This window comes from Muscardinus avellanarius, assembly GCF_963383645.1.
Source record: "Muscardinus avellanarius genome assembly, chromosome: X".
Taxonomy (NCBI): domain Eukaryota; kingdom Metazoa; phylum Chordata; class Mammalia; order Rodentia; family Gliridae; genus Muscardinus; species Muscardinus avellanarius.
Window position 1 is genome coordinate 125,186,846 of NC_137792.1, and position 24,190 is coordinate 125,211,035.

A 24,190-nucleotide genomic window follows, 5' to 3' on the forward strand; every position below is an offset into this window, starting at 1 on the left:
GATCTTTGTGGGTAGGAGACTGGCTATAAGAATACTCTGGGTCCAGAAATCTTTGGTGAATTCTTACAAACTCCCCCCCCCCCCGCCCCATGCTACTCTTGATTGGCATGGGGCTGTAACTGTCTTCTGTATCTCTATCTTTTTAATAAGCTCCTTTAAATCATCAGCAAGAGTCCCGGCTATTGCATATCTAACCTTAGCTCAGGATAAGAAGCCTCAGTTTTATGGAAATAGTTTCTGGGAGCCTAACAAAGGTCCCCCGGGGGCAGTTTCCCAAACCATAACAGTCCGAAACCGTAACAACACGGCTAGTAGTTTTTATTTAGAATTCTAGATTAGAAGTTATTTTTCTTCAGACTTTTGGGACCTCCTTCACATATCTTCTACCTTTGAAAGTTGCTACTGAGAAGTCCAATTACATTGTGATTATGTTTCAAATTTTTGGTTGTTAGTTTTCCAGGTCTCTGAATGTTTATAGAACACATTTGTTTTATTGTAATAAAATTCCAAAAGAGTAGTAAAGATACCTTACAATCCATTGGCAGTTCATGTTGTCTTGAAATGATTACTCAATGCCAGGCGTGGTGGCGCACGCTTGTAATCCCAGAGTTTGCAAAGCGGAGACAGGAGGATCGCACAAGTTCGAAGCCAGCCTCTCTGGCTTAAAAGGCCCTGTTTCCAAATAAAAAAGTATAAAATAGGTCTGGGAGTGTAGCCCGGAGGTAGAAGGGTTTCCAGGAACCCCAGTACCACCAAAAAAAAAATTACTCAAACAAAGTTCTCATATATAAATTGACCTCATCTTTGAGTATGATGATACATAACACTTTAATATTGTGAACATTAAAATGATTTAATACGTAAAATATGTTTAGAACAGTGGCTGGCATAAAGTACTTAGGAAATATAAAGTATTAAATATATATTGAAATATGTGTATATATATGTATACATAAATATATGTGGAGAGAGCATTCGTTCAAATCATTGCAAATGAATCTAATCAAATCTTAAAAATAATTTGTCAACATTTTATATTTTCTCATAATAAATTATCCTTAAATCTATTCCTCAAGATGGGTTTATTTTTACTAATAAGTAATAACATTCAGCAATGGAGAATTTTTTCAAATCAAAATTAAAAATTAGTGATTTCTGGCCAATGACAAAGACTATTTACCTGTACTGGGTTATAATGATTAATTCAATATTAGCTATGCAGATAATGATGACCACTTATACATCTTCTATCAATATTAATGATAAAAATCACTAAAAAAGAGTAAAACACTGAAATATCTTTAATGCAGAGCAACTTTTCATAGCCTAATGTAAAAGAACTTAATCATCATGTGGAAAGAATACGTTAACATATTAACAAAATAGCTGCATATAAGGTTAATTTCTCCTGAACTATACAAAAAAATTCAGCCCTTTTAAGCTCATTGTGATTTAAAAAATGAACTTCAACATTAGTTACTACCTGTTGGAGGTATTGCTATTGCTATATGCAGAAAAAATAAATAATACTTTCTATTTCTCTTTCTCATGGTCAAAAGTTAAAAATGTGTACACATTTTTTGTAAATAGTGATTATTTGGAAGTTTATAGAGACCCTTCTAGGACTTTTGTATTCTATGTTAAAATTGCAGCTCAGATATTTTAACAGCTTAATTGTAACTGATTAGCTAAGAACTCTTAAGTCAGTATTTGGGTCAATATAAGAAATCACTGAGCTCCTTGGAACATTTTCTCCTAACATTCAGTTTTCAGATAAGAGTATTATTCACAGGCCTTAAAGAGCCTTTGGTTTGAGGGTTTGGATAGAGGTTCTGTCAATCTATTTAATTCTGCTTTAGTGTGTGTGTGTGTGTGTGTGTGTGTGTGTGTGTGTTGCTGGAGATTGAATCTAGGGCATTTTACCTCTGAGCTACACATCTCATCCTTCTTATTTTTTTCTAACTTGAAATAAGATCCCACTAACTTGGCAAGTGCCTCCCTAAGTTACTGAGGCTTGTGATCGTCTGATTGTCATACTTCATCCTCCCAATACTGGGATTACAGGTGTATAACACCATGCCTGAATAATTCCTTTTTTAAAAATACCTGCTAAGTGCAGTGCCTTTTTTGTTGTTGTTTTTTTAACTGAGAAACAGGCAAGTTTAGGAAATTTGGCTTAGCCTTGCAGGCCAACGAGAGATCCAAACTCTGCAACCAAGAGTTCAGGGGTGAAATATTTGTCTTTTTGAAAGATCACAGAAGCAATCCTGATATGTTGACAGATATTATGTAGATTTTGTTATTCTCATAATGGAAACAATTATCTGAATTGGTTTTCATTGGTAAAGTACCATAATTTTGTCTTGTGTAATTTTAAGCTCTAGTAATGACAGAGAACATTCATAGGCAAAAATAGAAAGAAAAGAATAATTAAAAACCTTAGGGAATTTGGGAACTGAGGAAGATTTATTATTTAGAAAATGAATTTTAAAGCCAGACGTGGTGACACATGACTCTAATGCTAGTACTTTGGAAGGCTGAGATAGGAGAATCACTGGCTGGAAGCAAATCTCAGCAATTTAGGGAGAGCCTGCTTCAAAACTAAAAATAAAACAGGGCTTAGGGCATAGTTCAGAGGTAGAATGCCTCTGGGTTCAATCCTCAGTATCACAAATAAGAAAATGAATATGAATTACATTAGAAAAAAGCTAAGGTATAAATAAATATATATATATATTTTTTTCACTTACTAATAACTTTAAACTTAACTAGCAATACTGATTATAAACACATCAGAGATGTTAAATTAAAATATTTTATAATCAAAATTATAAGGTTTTAACATTTCGTGGCAGGCAAGAGATGGGGAAGACAGAGATTAAAAGTGAAATCATAACATATGTGCCATGAGATTTCATACAGCTAGTGTTTTTTGTTTCTTTTGTATGTACTTTATAAGAAGAGCTTTACTTAAACTAAAAAGCTTCAAGTTTTTCTAATTTTTAAACTGACAAATGTTACTCAACATGATGTTTTAATATATGTATGCATTGTGAAATGGTAAATCAAGTTACTAACATGTCCATTAATTTATACTATTATTAATGATAGTCATTGTGCTGTATAATATATATCCTGGACATATTTCTCCTATCTGAGATTGATATTCTTTGACTAATGCTTCCCCATTTTCCCTTTTCCCTACATAGGCCCTGGTAACTACCATTCTACTATATGAGTTTTACTTCTTTATATTTCATATATAAATCAGACTATGGGGTGTTTCTGTTTCTTGTTTTACAAAATATAATGTCCTCCATATTCATCCATATTATCATAAATGACATTTTACTTTTTTATATTAAATAGTATTTTGTATACATATCATACCTCATTCATTTGCTGATAAACACTTAGGTTGATTTCATGCCGTGACTGTTGTAAACAAAGCTAAAATGAAATTTTATGTTCATATAGCTGCTTCTTTTTTTCAGTACTGGGGCTGGAACCCAGGGGCATTCCACTTCCAAACTATACCCCCAGCATATTTTTTCTTTTTTGAAACTGGGTCTCACTGAACTGCAAAGGGCCTCACTAAGTAGCTGAGGCAGTCTGCAAATCATAGTCCTCCTGTCTCAGACTCATAAATGCTGGGATTACAAGCATGCACCTCCATGCCTGGCTTTCATACAGATTCTTGACAAAGGAATTTTATTCCCTTTGTATATATACTCAGAAGAGTAATTATTGTATCATATAGTAGTTCTATTTATAATTCTTTAAAGGAATTTCTAAGCCGGGCATGGCGATGCACACCTTTTACCCCAGTACATGGAATGCTGAAACAGGATGATCATAAGTTTTAAGGTTTTAAGCTAGCCTAGCAACTTAACGAGACTCTCGGAAACCTAGTAAGACCCTGTTTCCAAATAAGAAATAAAATAGTGCTGGGAGTATAGCATAGAGATAAAATGTTCCTGGGTTAAATCCCTAGATAAATAAAGAAAAAGAGAAAGAAAGAGAATGACAGACAGACAGAAAGAGATAAAAAGAAAAAAGAAAGAAAAGATAAAGAGAAAGAGAGAAGAGAGAAAGGAACTTCGATACTGATTTATAGAATAGCTACATCATGCCGGGCATGGTGGTGCACGCTTGTAACCCCCGCGCTTGGGAGGCAGAGACAGGAGGATCACATAGATTCGAAACGAGCCTTGCTGGCTTAAAAGACCCTGTTTCCAAATAAAAATATAAAAAATAGGTGTCTGGGAGTGTAACCCAGAGGTAGAAGGGTTTCCAGGAACCCCAGTACCACACACACACACAAAAAAAAATAGCTACATCATTCTACATTATTTTCTCTAAATCCTCTCCAACAGGTTGTGTGTGTGTGTGTATGTGTGTGTATGTGTGTGTGTGTGTGTGTTACTGTGAATAGAACTCACTAACACACAATCACTGAGCTATATCCCCAGGTATTTTTATTTTTTTCCTGTTGAATTTTTTTTTCCATGTTGAATTTTTTTTCCATGTTGAATTTTATTTTTCCATGGTCTCTCTAAATTGTTGAGGCTGGCCTAAAACTTGTGATCCTTTCTCACCCATTCAAGTCATAGTAATAAGTGTGTGCCACGTGCCACTGTACCCAGCTAATCTTGTCTTCTTGATAAAGTTCATTCTAAGACGTGCAAGGTAGTATCTCATTTTGTTTTTAATTTATATTTGCCTGATGATACATAATGTTGAGAATTTTTTTATATATTTGTTGGCCATTTGTCTTCTTTCGAGAAATGTATATTTAGGTACACTGCCTATGTTTAAATGTAGGTTGTTATTTTTCTAACATTGAGTTGTTTGAGTTCCTGTATTTTGGATACTAATCCCTTATCAGAGGTACACAATGGGGGTATAGCATAGAAATAAAATGCCCCTGGGTCCACTGGCTCTTCATTCTATTGTTATCTGTAGTGTGCAAAGGCTTTTTAGTTAAATGCATTCCCAATTGTCTATTTTTGCTTTTGTTACCTACATGTGTGGGATCATATTGGTCGCAGCTTCCTGAGAAAACAGGTGCTGACCGCATGCTGGCCTGGTTTCCCTTTCTCTTAAACCCTGGACCTGCAGATTCCTGCTACTGTGGTATCTCTTGATGCCTCTAGAGGAATTTCTGTATGTTTTGTTTTGTGTTTAATTTTTTTTTTTTTTTTGGTAATTTTTCTACTTTCCACAACAGGAGCTTTGGTTTACTTAGTCTACTATTTCTTTGCCTAGCCAAAATAATAAAGGGACTACCTTTGAAAACTATTAAACTTTCATGCTTTGAGGGGGAATAAATCCCAAATATCACAAACTGAATGGGGCTTTTAGACTTTTCAGATTTATAAATCAAATAAACAATGGATTAAAAAATGTAGTTTAGAAAATTCTAGAGGACTTCCGGGAAGATGGCGACCGAGAAAAGCGGGGCTTAAGAGTCCCGCTAACAACCAATCTCCATTACCACAAAAAGAGCGCCTTTCATAGCCAGAAAACACCATCACCAGAAAAACAAAAAAAACCACCAGGCTCCAGAGAGAAAGCGGACTGAGAACAGAGCTCAGGGCCACAGAGGAGACACACGTGCCCGAGGACGCGGCAGCAGCGCCATACTGCCGGCGGCAGCGGCAAACTCAGCGGACGGCTACAGCAAGCCAGGTGAGCCGCTGCGGAACAGCCAGGCGGGATCTTTCAGCGCAGAGAGTATTTAAAGCTCCCAGTGGCTGAGCTCAGCACACGCTGCAGGGATTCAGAGTGGAAATCAAAACCAGAGAAGAAAAAATACGCCAGCCTCATGGCCGAGGGCGTGGCAGAGGCGCCATATTGCCACTGGCGGCGGCAGCAGCAGTGAATTCACCGAGTCCAGTACAGCTACATCTGCGTACTCAAGAACAGTGAGTCAAATTGCGGGCCACAGAGGAGAAATCGCAGTATTGGGCCTCCTGGGACTTGACCCAGTGAGGGAGTGGTGGTGGCAGAGATATCACACCATAGGAGAACGTGCAACCTGGCACCCCCCCATAGTTTAAAGCAGCCTCTATCGACTCCCTGGGTCGGAGACTCTGTGATACAACCCAGTAAAGGAGTAGTGGGGTCTGAGATAATACAGACTCGAGATCCAGAGCACCTTAAGTGAAGCCATAGTGACACAAGGGAAGAACCCAGAGAAGGCACAAACCTCCGAAATCATGGGAAAGAGGAATAACACTGGAGCAATGAATGTGCACAACCCCACAACATCAGAACCTGATAAAACAGAAAATCAGAGATTTCTAGAAGATCAAACCAGGAAAATAACTGTAGAAATAATAGAGGTGCTTCGAAAAGAACTCAGAGAGAGCCAAAAAGAGATAAAGGATGCAATTAATGAAGTAAAGGCCTCAATTCAAAGCACAAACAACCGATTAGACCACATGGGGAACAGAATCTCGCTCTTAGAAGATGAGCAATCCAAAAATGAATGCATAGTTTCTAATCTAGAAAAAAATATCCAACAGCAGGAATCTGACATTGAAGAAATATGGGCCCATCTTAAGAGAGCTAACCTAAGAATAATTGGAATAGAGGAGGGAAAAGAAAGTGATACCAAAGGGATCAACAATCTCTTCAAGGAAGTAATAGCAGAAAATTTTCCAAATATAGAGCAAGAGGTTGATACACAGATCCAGGAAACTTATAGAACTCCCTTTAGACAGGATCGGAGAAGAGGATCCCCACGCCATATAATTGTCAAAATGACCAATGTGGAAGCCAAGCAGAGAATCTTAAAGGCAACAAAAACAAAGGGCCAACTGACATTCAGAGGCAAACCAATTAGAATCACTCCAGACTTCCCAAACCAAGTCATGAGAGCCAGAAGGGCTTGGAGTAACATATTCCAAACTCTGAAAGAAAACAACTTCCAGCCAAAAATTTCCTATCCAGCAAAACTTTCTATCAAATTAGATGGAGAAATAAGAAGCTTCCATGACAAACAGAAACTGAAGGAATTTATGTCTTCAAAACCAGCGCTAGAGAAAATATTCAAAGAGATTAACTACAAAGAAGAAATAGGTAACACTCACCAGAACCAGAGAAACAAGAGTTTCCATCCAACAGACAACTAAGATTGGTTATCTGTGGAGATTCATTATTTATGTTAGTCTTTTACCTATCTCTAAGTTGTATTGTTTGCCTTTATTGTTGTTAATTTTTAGGATTTCTAGTTGGAATATTAATATACCTTCAGATATAGCATTTGGAAATATTTTATCCCATTCTATTAGTAACTTTTAACTCTGTTTACATTGTCTTTGGATATACAATATTTTCTTTTATTTTTTAGGAAGTTTGTATATTCTTCTGTTGCCTGTGCCATTGAAATCATATCCAAGAAATCACTGCCAATTTCAATGTTGTGAGGTTTTATGACCCAGATTTTCTCCTAAAAGTTTATAGTCTTAAGATTTATATTTAGGTCTTTTATCTATTTTGAGTTAATACTTGTATATGGGATTAGTTAAAGGTCCAATTTTATTCTTTTCCATGTAATTATTATTTTTCAACAATATTTAGTTAAAAGATTATTATTTCCACCACCAAATGTTCGTGGAAACCTTGTCAAAAATAATTTGACAATATAGGGAAGAATTTAGCTCTAGGCTTGTATTTAACTCCAATGGTCTATATATCTGCCTTTAGAACAGTACTACACTGTTTCAATTATTGTAGCTTTATATGGTTTGAAATCAGAAAATATATATCTGCTAGCTTTGTTCTTTTTCAAGATCGTTTTGGGTATCTAGAATTCATATTCCATATTAGGATAGATTTTTTTCTGAAAAATAAATATATAAATATATGATAGTTTCACCTAAAAAAACAGAAAAAAATATGCTCTAGTAAGAAAGTAAGCAAAAAGAAATATTGAAATGCTATCTTTAAATCATCAAACGCTTGGTATCAGACAAATGAAACTGTTATGTGAGATTATCATTTTTAATTTAGGATAAATTGCTATAATACTAGATGTCAACCACTAAGCCAAGCATGGGAAGGGGGGATGGGGAGAGAATGGGGTGGGAATCGGATGGGGGCTGACTGGGCGATGTGTGCATGTATGTCTACAAAAGTTTGTATCCCACTATGATGTATGAATACAGTGCACCAATAAAATAAAATTAAAAAAAAAATTCTAAAAAAAAAAAAATGTAGTTTAAAAAAATCACACATAGCTGGACGTGGTGGCGCACGCTTGTAATCCCTGCACTTGGGAGGTGGAGACAGGACGATGGCGCAGGTTTGAAATCAGCCTCGCTGATTTTAGAGACCCTGTTTCCAAATAAAAATATTAAAAAAATAGGTCTGGGAGTGTAGCCGGGAGGTAGAAGGGTTTCCAGGAATCCCAGTACCACCAAAAAAAAAAAAAAAAAAAAAATCACGAATACACAAATATATCACTCTGGATCTCACTAGCACATACAGGGAGGGAGGAAATGGGAGGAGAAAAGAGAGAAGAGGAAAACAGACCAAGTGATGCTGTGTATGTATATGAATGTATCAAAATGATTTATGATTACAATATTCTTTAGAAATCTAACAAAAGTATCTTTGCACAGACTAATGTTAAGAAGCTTCAGCCCACTGTTTTCCTTTAGTAGTTTTAAAGCTTCAAGTCTTACTGAGGAGGTAGAAGGAAGTAGGCAGAAAGGGAAGAGGCCTCAGTAGAAAAAACTTAATTTCCTGAGGGGCAAGGAATACTAATTAACTTCCAAGGCTCCTAAAAGAGATCAGCTCTTCCAAGGTTCAGAGATAAGAAGGACCAAAGCCTCACAAAACCATCTGTTTACTAATCAACAAACCCAGGAGACATCACTGGAGCAAGTCTGATACTCCTACTGAAAGGAGACCCCTCAAAGGACATGCAAATACCCTATGCAAAATTTGAGAGCTGCTTCCCAAAATCTAAGCAATAGAGGACATGCAGATATATATATATATATATAAACTCCTAGTGCAGTCACCAGGACAGTTACCCACTCTGGGAACTCCTCCCCATTGGGGAGCTTCTCTCTCTCTTGTAGGTCATGTTAGCTTTGCGAGAAGGTGGAGTGCAATCAAAGGCACTTGGCCCGGGCCACACTCGGGTAGTGACCTGAAGGCCTCTGCTGGACATCAAGGCCGACCAGGGCCCCTAGGAGTGACCTGCACTCCCTTTCTGGCAGATTGAATGGACTTTGGGAGAAAGCAGCTTGCAACTGAAGGCACTTAACCTGGGCTACACTCGGGTAGTGACCTGAAGGCAGCCACTGGACACCAAAGCCCCGATAGATCTTAGGGGTGTTCTGCCACTTCCCCTATTCTTTTCTGGCAGATCGCGTGGACTCTGGGAGAAAGCAGTTTGCAACTGAAGGCACTTGGCCTGGGATACACTCGGGTAGTGACCTGAAGGCAGCTGCTGGACATCAAAAGTTCTGACAGCCCTTTGGTGTGTTCAGCCACATTTTCCTATTCCCTGCTGTTTCCAATAAACCTTTCATTCCCCTTCCTGGGGTCTGTGGGTGTCATTCTTCACTCACCACAGACAAGAACCTGATAAGGAAACACCGAGTTTCTTCTCAAGAAACTCCACTTAATCTTAAGGAAACGCCGGGTTTCTTCTTAAGAAACCCCGTTTCATTACATTTACATGTTTAATCGATTTTTTATTGATTTTTGCCTATGGTGTGACACAAGAGTCAAATATCATTCTTTTACATAAAGATAACCAATTTTACAGATATCACTAACTATAAACAAATATCATTTGTTGAAGAAAATACTTTTTCCTCATTAATTTTCTTGCCATCTTTATGGCAGATTAGCACAAATGTGTTTATTTACTTATAGGCTCTCTATTAATTACAAATGGTTTGTTTTTATTTATTTATTCATTTATTTTATTGTGGCACTGGAGATGGAACTCAGGAGCATTCTACTTCCAAACAATACTCTCAGCCCTATTTTTATTCTTTATTTTGAAACAAGGTCTCCCTAAGTAACAAAATTTCCTCACTAAGTAGCGGAGGAGGCTGGCAGCAAACCCGTGATCCTACTGTTTCAGCCTCCCAAGTACTGAGATGACAAGCCTGTGCCACCATGCCTGGCTTATAGTTGGTTTAGATGTGTTTTTGTTTTGCTGGTAACATACTGTTTGGGCTATTTAGGTATATAAAAATAGTAAAGAAAGTTAAAAATTCCCATATATTATTCTTATCTTTATATATTTACCTGTTAGCATATTTCACTGTTGTGATCCATTGGTTACAATGAATAAACAAATATTGATACATTACTAACACATATATATTAGTGTTCACTCTTTCTGTTGTAATACTTATGTATTTTGGCAAATATAATGATGTATCCACCATTACAATATGGTACCAGTATTGGGAATGGCCTAGGAAGATTTGAGAAAGCTCTGATTATTAATAAATATATTTCAAAAATTGGGTGAGGGGCAGATCTGCGAAAGGACTTGGTTTCTGCCAATAAGCAGGCAACTATTCCAATGTAAATTAACCTAGTTAAAGGTAATTACCAAGTCTATAGGAGAGGGGAACTAGGACTTCCTCATCCTCATTCTAAAGACAGGTTAACATAATTGGATAATCTAGCTAGGATGCGAGGAGGGAGTCTATCTTCTTGAAAGGAAACACCTTGGCAGAAAAAGTACAGGGAGGAGCTTTACAAGGAGGTTTTACTATGTCAGAATTATGTGAAACAAGATGGAGGATGTCACGTCTATTAAAAGGCTGTTCCATGTTTGTACTTTGGTGATTTTGTTCGAATCACCCGCTCATGCCACTCCTGAATGGCACGGGGCTGTGACTGTCTTCTGTATTTCTATCTTTTTAATAAACTCCTTTAAATCTTCAGCAAGAGTGTAGGCTATTGAATATCTATCCTTAGCTCAGGACAAGAACCAGCGGGGTTTTTTTGGGGGGATTATTCCCAGGGGTCTAACAAAGGTCCTTGGGGACAAGTTCCCATAGCTGGTAAAAGTCACAATCCAAAACTGTAACAAATATTATGTGCAAAGGTTTCACTCCCCTGAAAATACCTTGTCTTCGACTAATTCATATCTCCCCCTTTCTCTCAACCAGTGCTCTTTGGCTCTTCCCTCCCTTGCTTTTTTAAAACTTTTTTCTTAATGTCATATATTTGGAGTAATAACATACATAACCTTTGCAGACTGAATTTTTTTCATTTAATAATATGCATTTAAGGTTCTTCCATTTCTTTTTTTGACTTGGCAGCTCATTTATTTTTATCTCTGAATAATTTTTTTATTTTCTGTAGGCACCAGGGTTTTCTATTCACCTACTGAAATATATTTGGGTGGCTTCCATAATTTAGTGATTATTAATAAAGCTCTTGTCAATTTTCACGTGCAATTTTCAATACACTTGGATAGATATCTAGAAGCACAATTCCAGTATTTATTTGGTCATGTATTAGTAGTTAAAAATAAATAAAAACTGGTGATTGTCTTCTAATGGTTCATTTTTAAGCAAAGAACACATTATACCTTCCTTTTCAGTCTGTATACCCATTTTTCCTTTTCTTAATACATTAGGTAAGACTTCCAGTACAGTGTTCAACATGAATGGTAGGAAGAGGTGTGTCCTAGTCTTGGTTCCTTTTTGGTACTCGGGAATGAATTTAGGTACATTCCACCTCTGAGCTATGCCTCTGGCCCTTTTTATTTTTTAAACGGAAAAAGGTCTAAGTTACTGGATCTTCCTACGTTGTTGAGACCAACCTTAAACTTCTGATCCAGCTGAGGAAATCCTATCTTCCCTAGTTTGATGAGAGTTTTCACCAGGAATGAGTGTTAAATTTTATCAAGTGCTTTTTATGCACGTACTGATAGAGTATTGTGATTTTTATTTTTTAGACATTGACTGGATTAATTCTACTAACTTCAAATGTCAAATCTGCATTTCATATAAAAAATAAATCTCTCATCTTTTGTTGTTAGGCACAGATACATAAAAAGTTATTATGCCTTCATGAAGAATTGACTTTTAACATTACAAAATAATCGGCTTTCACTTTAATTACTTTCCTTGGTCTAAAGTTATCTGTGCCTGAAATGAACACAGGTGTTCCAGGTTTCCTTTTCTTGATATTAGCAAAATATATATTCCCCCACTTCATTACTTTTTAATATCTTTGAGTTCATTTTTAAGGTGGGATTCTTGTAGATAGATTCTCATTTTAGTATCTGCTCTGACACTCTCTCCCTTTGGTGTGTTCAATGCATTCACAGAATCGTTATTGATGTCATTGGTTTTATATCTATTGTGTTTATATCTGTTTTCTATTTATTATTTTTGTTCTCTTTATTGAGGAGGTTCTTTGGGGGGGGGTTGTTGTTGCTATTGTTGTTGGATTTGTTTTCTTCAGCTCTTTTACCTTCTCTGGTTCTGAGATTTATAACATTCCATTTTCACCTTCACCTGCCAGGTCCACTTTCAAATAATAATTTTCCAACTCATGGACAGTACAAAGAACCTATTGCTGGAAATCCCATCAAGGAACTATGAAGCAGCACATAAATGGGGCTCTTCACTTCTGCCAGAGTTTTCTTTTTATTTCTAGCATTTCTTCTGAAAATTGTTTAGATAGTTCATCTGTCTGCTTCTACTATTCATCTATTCCCACATCTATTCCAATTTTGGAATTAAAAACTTTAAAGCATTAATAGCAGTTGTTTTTTAAATTGTTCTGATTTATTGATATATAATTGACTAATGAAAGTACTATATATTTAAGATATGATGTTTTAATATAGATGTTGATTTTTAAATAATTACCACAATCAAAATAATTGATTTATCTATCACATTCTCACATGATTGCCATTTTTGTTTTTGTGAGGAGAACAATTAAGTTGAATTAATAGTACAGTGATTTCTTGGGTCTCAGGATGAGTATGATCTGGAGATCTAATATACAGCATGTTGATTACTGTGTTGTTTTTTTTTACTTTGTTTTTTTTTGACTTTAAAAAGCAAAAGATATGACTTGTAAGTTTCTGTATGTATGTATTATAACTTATTAGATAAAAGTAACTGAGTTACAAAGGACTTCATTGCAAATTTTTATGTTGGTATGACTGGGAGTTATGGCTGTTTAGTGTTTCCTATGACTGTGGTATCAAAATCTAAAATTCCTGTGATTTTGGAGCTGGGCACGGTATTGCAGGCTTGCAATCACCGCGCTTGGGAGGCTGAGACAGGAGGATCGCACAAGTTCGAAGCCAGCCTCAGCTACTTAGTGAGGCTTTCGGCAACTTGGTGAGACCCTGTTTTGAAATAAAATATAAAATAGATCTGGGAGTATAGCCTGGAGGTAGAAAGCCTCTGGGTTTCACCCCCAGTACCACCAAAATATAAAAAATAAGATAAATTCCAGTGATTTTCTTGTTTATGCTTCTCTATTACCTTTGGCATTTCCTAGAAAATAATTACAGTCTGAGGCTTACAGTTCTTTTCATTATAATACCATTTATTATAACGTATCCCTAATAATATGACAGTGAAGTGTTGGGGAAGAAAATGTTCTAAGTTCTGTGATTGAGTCTTAGTGTTTTATTTATTTATTTTTATTCTTTTTTTTTTTTTTTTGGTGGTACTTGGGGTGAAACCCAGAGGCTTTCTACCTCCAGGCTATACTCCCAGATGTATCTTTTATTCTTTATTTTGAAACAAAGTCTCACTAAGTTGCTAAGAGCCTCACTAAGTAGCTGGGGCTGGCTTCCAACCTGTGAGATCTTTCTGTCTCAGCCTCCCAAGCGCGGGGAGTACAAGTGTTCGCCAGCACACCTAGCGGGTCTTAGTATTTTGAAAAGCCTGAAGTTAGGTACAGATGGTCTCCAACTTTCAATGGTTCAATTAACAATTTTTGACTTTACAAATTTATTAAAATAATATGCATTCACTATAAACTATAATATAAAGTCTGAATTTTAATATTTTCCATGTCTAATAATATGCAGTATTGTGCTACAATTCACAGTTCCCAGTCAGCCACATGATCACAAAAATAAACAACAGATACACTATAGTGTATTGTTTTGCTAAGCTATGCCATTAGGTAAATTAGTGTTTAAATATATATATATATATATATATATATATATATATATATATTTTTTTTTTTTTTTTTTTTTTTTTTTTGCGGGTCTGCAGATGGAACCCAGAGGCATTTGACCTCCAAGCTATACCCTCTTGCCCTATTTTTTGTTCCTTATTTTGAAACAGGGTCTCATGGAGTTGCAGAGAGCCTCACTAAGTAGCTGAGGCTGTCCACAAACTGCTATCCTCCTGTCTCAGCCTCACAAATGATGGGATTACAAGCGTGAGCCACCACGCCCGGCTTTAAATGTATTTTCAAATTATGATATTTTCTTCTTGAGTTTATCAGGATATAACTCAATCATAAGTCAAGAAACATTTGCATTTCTCTACGCCATGCCAAAGGAGGATGTAGGATACTTAGTAGGATGGAGATGTTTCCCTTACCCTGGGTTTGTTAGTCTTTTGCAAAACTTCGTTTTTAAAAAAATTAGGCTGGGCGTGGTGGCGCAACCCTTGTAATTCCGCGCTTGGGAGGCGGAGACAGTAGGATCGCACAGGTTCGAGGTCAGCCGCGCTGGCTTAGGAGACCCTGTTTCCAAATTTAAAAAAGTATAAAAATAGGTCTGGAAGTGTACCCCAGAGGTAGAAGGGCTTCCAGGAACCCCAGTGCCACCAAAAAAATAATTTAAAAAATTAAAAAATAAAAAATATATTATTTGGTTTGATTAAATTTGTTCTCTCTTGTATAAGGATTTTAGTGTCAAAATCCACCTCACGGTAATTAGGTCTTATTCTATTTAACCATTGCTACTTAAGACTTTATGACCCTTTTATTTACTAGTAAAAAAGTATCATATGATTGCCTGATATTTTTTATTAGCTGACATAACAAGTGTGAGATGGAGGTAGGCAGAAGGGTTCTCTGAGGTCATTTTAGCTATCCTACCATAGTTTCATGATGATCGTTTCAATTACAAGTATTGCATTCAGAATGCTAGCACTCGAGAAAGGAAGCAACAGGAATAGTTTGACCCTAAATGTCTCTCGTTTTATCCCAGAGAAAACTGTTTCCCCAGAATGTACACCCTAGAAGAATTAACCTAAGTGTTCCTTGACCACTACTTGCTCACATATTCTGCAAAGGAAGCTAGATAAGTATCTGGTATTTTAAATCTTTATAGTGAGAAGTAGTTCTCATAGGGTACCTATAGGCTTCCTAAACTGTCTCCCCTTCAAATACTTTTAAAAGTGATCATAACTATGTGAAATACAGTCATCAAGAGACATAAAACCAAACATACCCCAGTACCTGAAAGTTGTAAGATAATTCGAATGAGATAAACAGGGTTGAAAGATTATTTCCTTAAAAAAAAAGTCATGCTGGTGGATTAGAAGTTTAAATTCATCTTCCATTTCGTTTTTGTTCTGTGTTTGTTTAGGTTTACTCAATCCCTTTCATGTCCTGCCAGAGCTTTGCTGAACAATGGCTTTAATAGAAAAGCTAAGGCAGCATAACATACATTAATCATGAAATTTGAACAAGCACTTTACATTTTTCATCCTCAACTGTGAAATAGTGACGTAGATATTTATGAAATTCTAATGCAGTCTTATTTTTATGAAGACTTCAAAGTAAGGTTCTGTCTTTGCATATATATGTACATGATAACTGAGACTTTAATGGAAAGCTAACCTTTATACACATTAATTTATATCTTGCTGTGTGATAGAAGTGAGAATCTCTCTTTGAATCTCAAATATTTTGGTATATTTTTCTAAAGAGTTTCTCCCCGAAATTCTATTTATTTCTAAACAAAGAAGAAAAATTCTGGAAAATTTAAAATGAGATAGCACTCCTCATAAGTACTTTTCATAATCTTCTCATAATAATGTCTCTTACTGGTTCCACTCTTGCAGATTCATCAAATAACCAATATTTTATGTTTATTTCTATAAAATACACTACTAATTTCTACAACATATTGACTGTTGGGATGTAATTGATAAGAATCAAAGTGTTTGGTTCTTTTAGTTTCTATCAGATGAGTAATGTACATGCACAGAGAAAATAATGATGATTGACATTTTTATATCAGTAAGGCTTGTAATAATAGATGTAGTGAAAAAACATGAATGTAAAGGAGAGAATTTGAATCTTTGGAAAGAATTGATAAAATAAATGAATAAGTAATGTCAGCAAAATAGCAGACTAGGAAACCCCAAGGCCTTATTCCCTCATGGAAGCTTAAGACAAAACAAAACAAAACAAAATAGAAATTAGATGAACGAATCTTCCAGGTATCCTAGAAAATAGTCAAACTTCTATAGCAACCAAGTAAACAACCAGCAAAGAAAAGCCACATTCAGAATGGCGGAAAATTATGTGCCCTTTTTATTGCACAAACCAATTGAGATAAACAGGGAAGAAAGAATATTTCCTTAAAAATTCATGTTGGTATATCAGAAGTTAAAATATGAAATAGACATGAAATAGAGCATTTAAAGTCCCAAGGATAAGCTAAGGCAAGATCTTTAAAATGTTTAAAATAGCTATGTAAAAGGAGAAATGGAGGAAGTCAAACACTGACCCAAGCAAGAGGCACATTCAGACAACACCTTAAATTAATACCTCAAGCCTATCTCTAGGCTCAGATATTACCAGCTAATCAGAAAAGGATTGTCTCTGCGCAGAACCATTCCACAAAGCCTAGGAAAAAAATCTATTGACTAAATCCCCTAATTTCAACATGAAAAAAAGCCCATGTAGTACCTGGAAATAAGAAAATACAGCTAATGACATTGAGTTTGGCAAGGATTCCTTGAATATATCACCAAAAGAACAGCCAATGAACGATTTTTTAAAATAAGATAGATTGAATTTCAATAAAATTAGAACTTTTGCACATCAAAAGACCCCATTTACAGGGTTAAAGCCAGTCTGCATGAAAAAATATTTACAATTATATATTTGACAGAAGTAATATTCATAACATTTAAACTCTTGTATATACTATAAATGCTCAGTTCAAAATAGGCAAATAATCTGAATAGTCATTTTTTCTAAAGATCATACAAAAAGGGCCAATAATAACAGCATGGAAAGAAACACAATAACCCCACTCATTCAGGAAGTGAAAATCAACATGAAATAAGATGTAAGATACCACAGCACAACATCACAGCTATTAGGATGGCTACTTTAAAACACACAAAATGACAAATAAAAAGGGTTGCTAAGAAAGAAGAGAAAGTAAAATCCTTATGCCTTGCTGGAGTAAATGCAATTCCAAATCTCAAAATATCCCTCAAAAAACGGAAGGCTGGAGCTTGAACAGTTATTAGTGTACACACATCCATAAGCAATATTGCTCATAATAGTGAAAAGGAGGATGCACCCAAAGTTCCAATCAGTGGATAAACAGGTAAGCAAAATGTGGTCTACATGCCATGAAATATCATTTGGACTTAAAAGGCATGAAATTTTGACACACGCTACAATGTGGATAAACTTTAAAGACATTATAGTCACTGAAAAAAAGTCAGACAAAAGAGGACAATTTTTTATATGGCTCACAAATATGAAATAGAATACTCAAATATTTTAGAGATAGAAAATAGAAAGTCAATTAATGGGTTCTAGAGGGAGTGTGTAATGGGGAATTATTATTGAGTACAGAGATTCAGTTTGGAATGATGAAAGTGTTCTGGAATTGGATAACAATCACAACATTATGAATATGCTTAATGCCACTGAACTTTACATTTTCCAGTCAAACTGGTAAATTTACATTATACGTAAATAAATAAACAAATAAATAGATATATATGGTAAATTTACTTATAGTATAATTTATATTATATACTTTAATTTACAGTATATATATATTTTTTGCAAAGTTAGGACAGATAATAAATCTAGGCACAGTGGCACACACCTCTAATCCCTGTACTTGGGAAGTTGAGTCAGGAAGATAGCAGGTTTGAGGCAAGTATGTGGTAACTTAGTGAAACGCTCTTTCAAAAAAAAAGAAAAAATGGGGCTGGGAGTGTAGCTCAGTATTAGAACAGCCCTAGGATCAGTCCTCAGAAATATACCACACACACACACACACACACACACACACACACACACACACTCACTCACACTCACACCAGGAAATTAAAAATCAAAAAATTCAAAAGATAGCTGGGCATGGCGGTGCACACTTGTAATCCCAGCATTTGGTAGTCTGAGACAGGGGGATTGCAGTTTGAGGACAGCCTCAGCTACTAGTGGGACCCTGTTTCAAAATAAAGAATAAAAATAAGGCTGGGAGTGTAGCAGAGATGTAGAATCCTCCTGGGTTCTATCCCCAGTACTGCAAAAAAAAAATTTTTTTGATATTTTAAATTTCATGTGAGTGAGGCATCAGTAAAGATAGGAATAAACAGTAAGAATAGGCAAAAATTTCTATACTCCTAGTAATTTAGAGTATATTTACCATTCTTCTTCAACTAAAGTAAAATGAAAGCAAGCACTAGAAATGGTATATCATGCATTATCAATATCATGCATTATCAATATAGTAATGTAGGAAAGAAAATGAAAAAATACTAAAATAAAATAAAAATATTAGTGGAAAAGGTAAGGAAATTTAACTCTGAGCTGTTGATTATCTAGTAGTATGGCACTGGTTATAACTTTCCAATTTTTGAAATTTTATTATGATTATATAAGGCACTAACATTAATGGAAGCATTTTGTATATGCAATGTCTAAAATTTTTAAAAATTCTAAAATAAGTTTAAAGTTAATGTTTTAAAAGTTAACAATGAATATACATGTGATTTATATGGTTTTATATAGAGATATTCATCCTTGGATGTTTTATGAATTTTTGTCTCAACAGAATAGAATAGGATTAGCTCCCTGATTTCAAGAATTTGGATTTGTATTGGCCAAGATTCACACTCCATGTTGGAATACTAATGTAGGGCACTTACTTTGTTATTTGTTATATTCTTCTAACAATATGAAAGGCACATTTTACCAAAAAGAATATTTCAAAATAGATTAAGAAGAACTGGGCGTGGCGGCGCACGCTTGTAATCCCAGCATTTGGGAGGCTGAGACCAGAGGATCGGAGTTCATGGACAGCCTCAGATACTTAGTGAGGCCCTCAGCAACTCAGTGAGACCCAGTTTCAAAATAAAGAATAAAAAATAGGGCAGGGGGTGTAACTCAGAGGTCAAATGCCCCTGAGCTCCATCCCCAGACCCGCCCCCCCAAAAAAAATAGATTAGAAAGAATTAAATACACTATGAAAAGATTCTCTTTACATTTTAGCAATTCACTATGGAAAATTTCAAACTTATTGAAAACAAAAAAAATTTACAGTTTAATGGACCTTATTTTGTCCACACCAAGCTTCAATGGCTAACAATTAATGGACAATATTATTCTATTAATATCCTCATATTATTTACTTATTTATTTACTTATTGTGGTGCTAGGAATCCAACCTGGGGCTTTGTATACCTAGGCAGGAACTATATCACTGAGCTTTATCTCCAGACCCAAGCACTTTATTTAGATCATGCTAGTTAACCCTACATAAATGCTATAATGTCAGGAATTAATATTATTGATAATTTAGAAAGAGGCTAAGGTGGCTAAATGCTCAGTATCAAAGGAAACAGTTTCAGATAGGACTCTAATCCAAGCTATCTTCCAATGATTCAATGTCCTCATATTGACCTCTAAATTCAAAGAAATTTTTATCAGAATTTTATTAATCACTTTATGAAAACTGATAAAAATATTTATAATGGATATGAAACTATAAAGGGCCAAGATAATGTTGAAGTACTATAAGCTAGTTCAGTTATAGTGCCAATAAATAATTAAATTTAAACTTAAATATAGTTATGTGTATATCTTTTTTTTTTTTTTGGTGGTACTGGGGTAGAATCCAGAGGCTTTCTACCTCCGGGTTATACTCCCAAACCTATTTTATACTTTATAAGGAAACAGGGTCTCACTAAGTTGCTGAGAGCCTCACTAAGTAGCTAAGGCTGGCTTCGAACCTGTGCAAGCCTCCTGTCTCAGCCTCCCAAGCGCGGGGATTACAACGTGTGCCACCACACCCGGCTTTATGTGTATATCTTAAAAACTCAAGCATGGCTCTCAATGGAGTTATGTACCTTTTTTCAGATGGTAAATCATGGGTCACATTTTTATGTTTGGTCATATTTACATACCACCTTTGTGTTAATGAAATTAAATATATCATATTTTCTTGAACTGCCTTGTGACATAAAACTGCATATCTAAGTTGTGCAATTATGAAATAAGAGTTTCATTGTATAAGAAGAGTCAGGTTTCCATCATATATTAAATACAAAATTTTGAACAATAGGGTTCCTTCCAGTTCTGAAAACTAATTTTTATTATTTTTAATTTAGGATTGAAAGGAGATTCACATTTTCAAAACTAATCATAATATTAAAGGCCAAACTATTCTTAGCAACCCCTAAGCAATTTAAGCATATATTTACTGTTGTTCAAAATTTTGTATTTAATATGTATGATAGAATGCTGACTTGAGTTCTATGGATTGAAGGGACAACTCATTATCACTAAGTGAGCATTAGCTCCCCATAGGCAGATCTCCACAACACCATGGCTGAGAAAGGAAGACCACATTACTGCTCACAAGGTAGACTCCAATGACAGGGAACTTTGTGGAGAGTTTTATTACTGTTGGCAAAGGCTGAAAGTCCCAGCATCTCTGACACCACTCCAGTGAAGGTAGGGATCAATGGAAGGTAATTCCTTCATTACATCCTGTTGAGGGCACAAGTCTAGCTTTTCCCTTTGCCCTTTGCTGGCATTTTGGGTCACAGATTTGACCACAGTATATTATCTGAAGCACCATGCCTATTGTCTAAAGTTTTCTACCTTCTTAGGCTGCTCATTTTCTGGTCCTTTGACTAAACAGAATAGGCTTTTCTTGGGCTCTTCTTATTGGTACTTGACAATTCCCAGAAGTCAATATCTCTAAAACTGAGTCTAGGATATATATAAAGCCAAAGTCAAAAGAAACCAAAACAAAAGGCCTTGAAACACAATGCTGTGCCAGGTCTTCAGCATTCAAGGTCCATAGCTAGTCTCTTTATCCTCTATAACGTTCAGAATCTTCATGCAATTGTTTTATACTTATCATCCATATATTTTCAGTACACCTAATAAATGATAAGAAGAATTATGTCTACTCCATTTTATTCTAGAACATGGAATCACTGAAATCTCAGGATGTTTTATGATCATTAAATGGGTTAATGTGCATAAAAGAGAGCAATGCTAACACACAGTGAGTACTCAGGTAAAATTCTGGGAATTATTATAAAATAGACAATGTAAAGTTTTGCTTTTTGTCTTTGGAAAAGAGATATGTTAATATCCATGGACAAAGATGTCTATATTCCAAATGGATTGAAGAACTCACTTTCATAAGACCTTCAATAAGCATTAGATCTTCTCGAAGATACAAAATATCATATAATAAGACAATTCAAAGTTATATACAATCAAGCCACTCAAGTATGCTGCACAAAAGGTCAGTATTGCTGTGATTTGCACTTTGGTTTATAGGGAGTCTGGCTATTGAACAGCTGCTGCTAATGCCATTAACTTATCCTATCCATCTCTATCATTTACACTGGGGAGTTATATTTGTTATGGTCATTGATTTCAAAAGATTTTGCAGCCATTTATATCAATGTAAAATATTGCAGTTATACATATATAACATACACTCATATATAAAGCTTTCTCTCCCCCCATATGTCTCCCTCTATTCATGAACATATATTAAACACATGAAATAATGTCTATGGTAGAGCAATGGGAGTGGAAACGGAAGGAGCCTATAGAAAGAAAATAGATATATGAGTAGAAACAAAAGTATACAGAATGAATTTTGTAGAAACAATTGGAGTTTCTAACCTGTTGAGTATGGAGGATAAAGATAGAGATTATTGAGGGACACTCTAAATATAAAAAGTATTAAATTTAAAATAATCACAAGTAATAGCAAAAACAATTTAAGATATTTTTTTAAGTTTTAAGTACATAGCATAACCTTACATTTAAGCTTCCAGGTGAAATATGGTTTTTTGAACTATACACACAGATACTGACTATTAATTTGAATATCAAAATTAAAGAAATCATAGGATCAAGATCATAACATGTTTTAAAACAGTCAAAAGTCAGTTTGAAAGAAAACTAGTAAGATTCATAAAGCCTTATTTATAAATTAATATAAACAATCTTAGATATTATCATCTGACTTCTCATACCCAGTCTTGGATATTTTCTAATTTGTATTGATCCTATTACTAGATATTCAGAGAAAAGTGTGTGCATTTGGGTCATCCAGTAACTGATTGTTTATTGGTAAACACATTTTCCGGAGAAATACTGACCACTTTTGGATATATATGTACTACAGTAAGTCAGTGCTAATAGCTAAAGTTAACACACTTAGAATTCACTTTCTTGACCAAGTGCGGTGGTGCACACACACTTGTAATACTAATATTTGGGCAGCGGAGAGAGGAAGATGCAGGCATAAGGCCAGCCTCGAAATTCAGTGAGCCCCATAGCAAATTACTTATTCTTTATTGTGAAACTCTGTTTCAAAAAAATAAAGAAAAGGATTGAGGTATAGCTTGGAAATAGAATTTTGTGTTCAATCCCTGGTACTGCTACTACTGCTACTACTGTTACTACTATTACTACCACTACTACCACTATCACTACTACTACTACTACTAATAATAATAATAATAATAATAATAAATAATGATAATAATAGTTTACTTGAAACTTATCAAACTAATACACATCATTACAAGCATATGGAATTATGAATACCTGACATTGTCCAACCTAATTTTTAACTCCCTATGTTCCTTTTCATTTAACACCTGTTGAATTCATCTAAAAGTTTGTTTTCCATGAATACACCTGTATATTTAAGAATCCTTGGTTCCTTTCAAGTTGCGTAGGTGTCCACACGCACTCAAAATAGCCATGTTCACTGTCAAAGCTTTACTTGTTGGAAATAACTTCATATACACCAAGCGTAAGTCTATCTTTCATTGTCGTTCACTATTTCTAGCCCCGCTTTCTCTCACTAGATAAACAAACCTAATGCCTCTTTTTTACTTGAAGTATTTGAGTGCAATATTCATGTCCTTCTCAATCTTCTTTGCCAGGAAAAACATTCTCAAGATTGTTTTCCAGTCATTGTTCCCTTTATATGTCCTTGGTACAATGAACAGGAGGCATAAGTGTATGCTTGCTGTGTGGGTCTAAATACTGTATGGTATATTAATGCAGCCATGGTAAGAGGAGATCTTCATGTTCCAGCCCTCCTTGCAGAAATGGACTCCAATTAGGCAACCTCATTAAATAAGATGGAATTTCCATTGGAATGACTATTATGGGGGCTGCTGTACCCTGAACTTAAACAATTGTTTTTGTAAAATCACTGCCATTCTCTACATATACTCTCATTCAATTCCGCCTTATTATCTGCGGTTCTTCGTTTCAGCTTTAAAATATTACAGAAGTTTGAATTATTTTATCCTCCCAACTACAATGGCATCCCAATATTTAATAGACTTGACCTTCAAATTTTCACTGCAATAAGATTGATTTAAATGTTGAGTAGAAGCCGGGCGTGGCGGCGCACGCTTGTCATCCCAGCATTCGGGAGGCTGAGATAGGAGGATCTCGGTTTCGCAGCCAGCCTCAGATACTTAGTGAGGCCCTCTGCAACTCAGTGAGACCCTGTTTCAAAGTAAATAATAAAAAACAGGACTGGGGTGTAGCTTGGAGGTAGAATGTGCCTGGGTTCCATCCTCAGACCCGCAAAAATAAATAAATGAATAAATAAATAAATAAGTAAATAAATGTTGAGTTGAATAGAAATTAATATGGACAACCTTAGATTTTATCATTTGACTTCTCAGACTCACTCTTCTTTGACATATTTCTA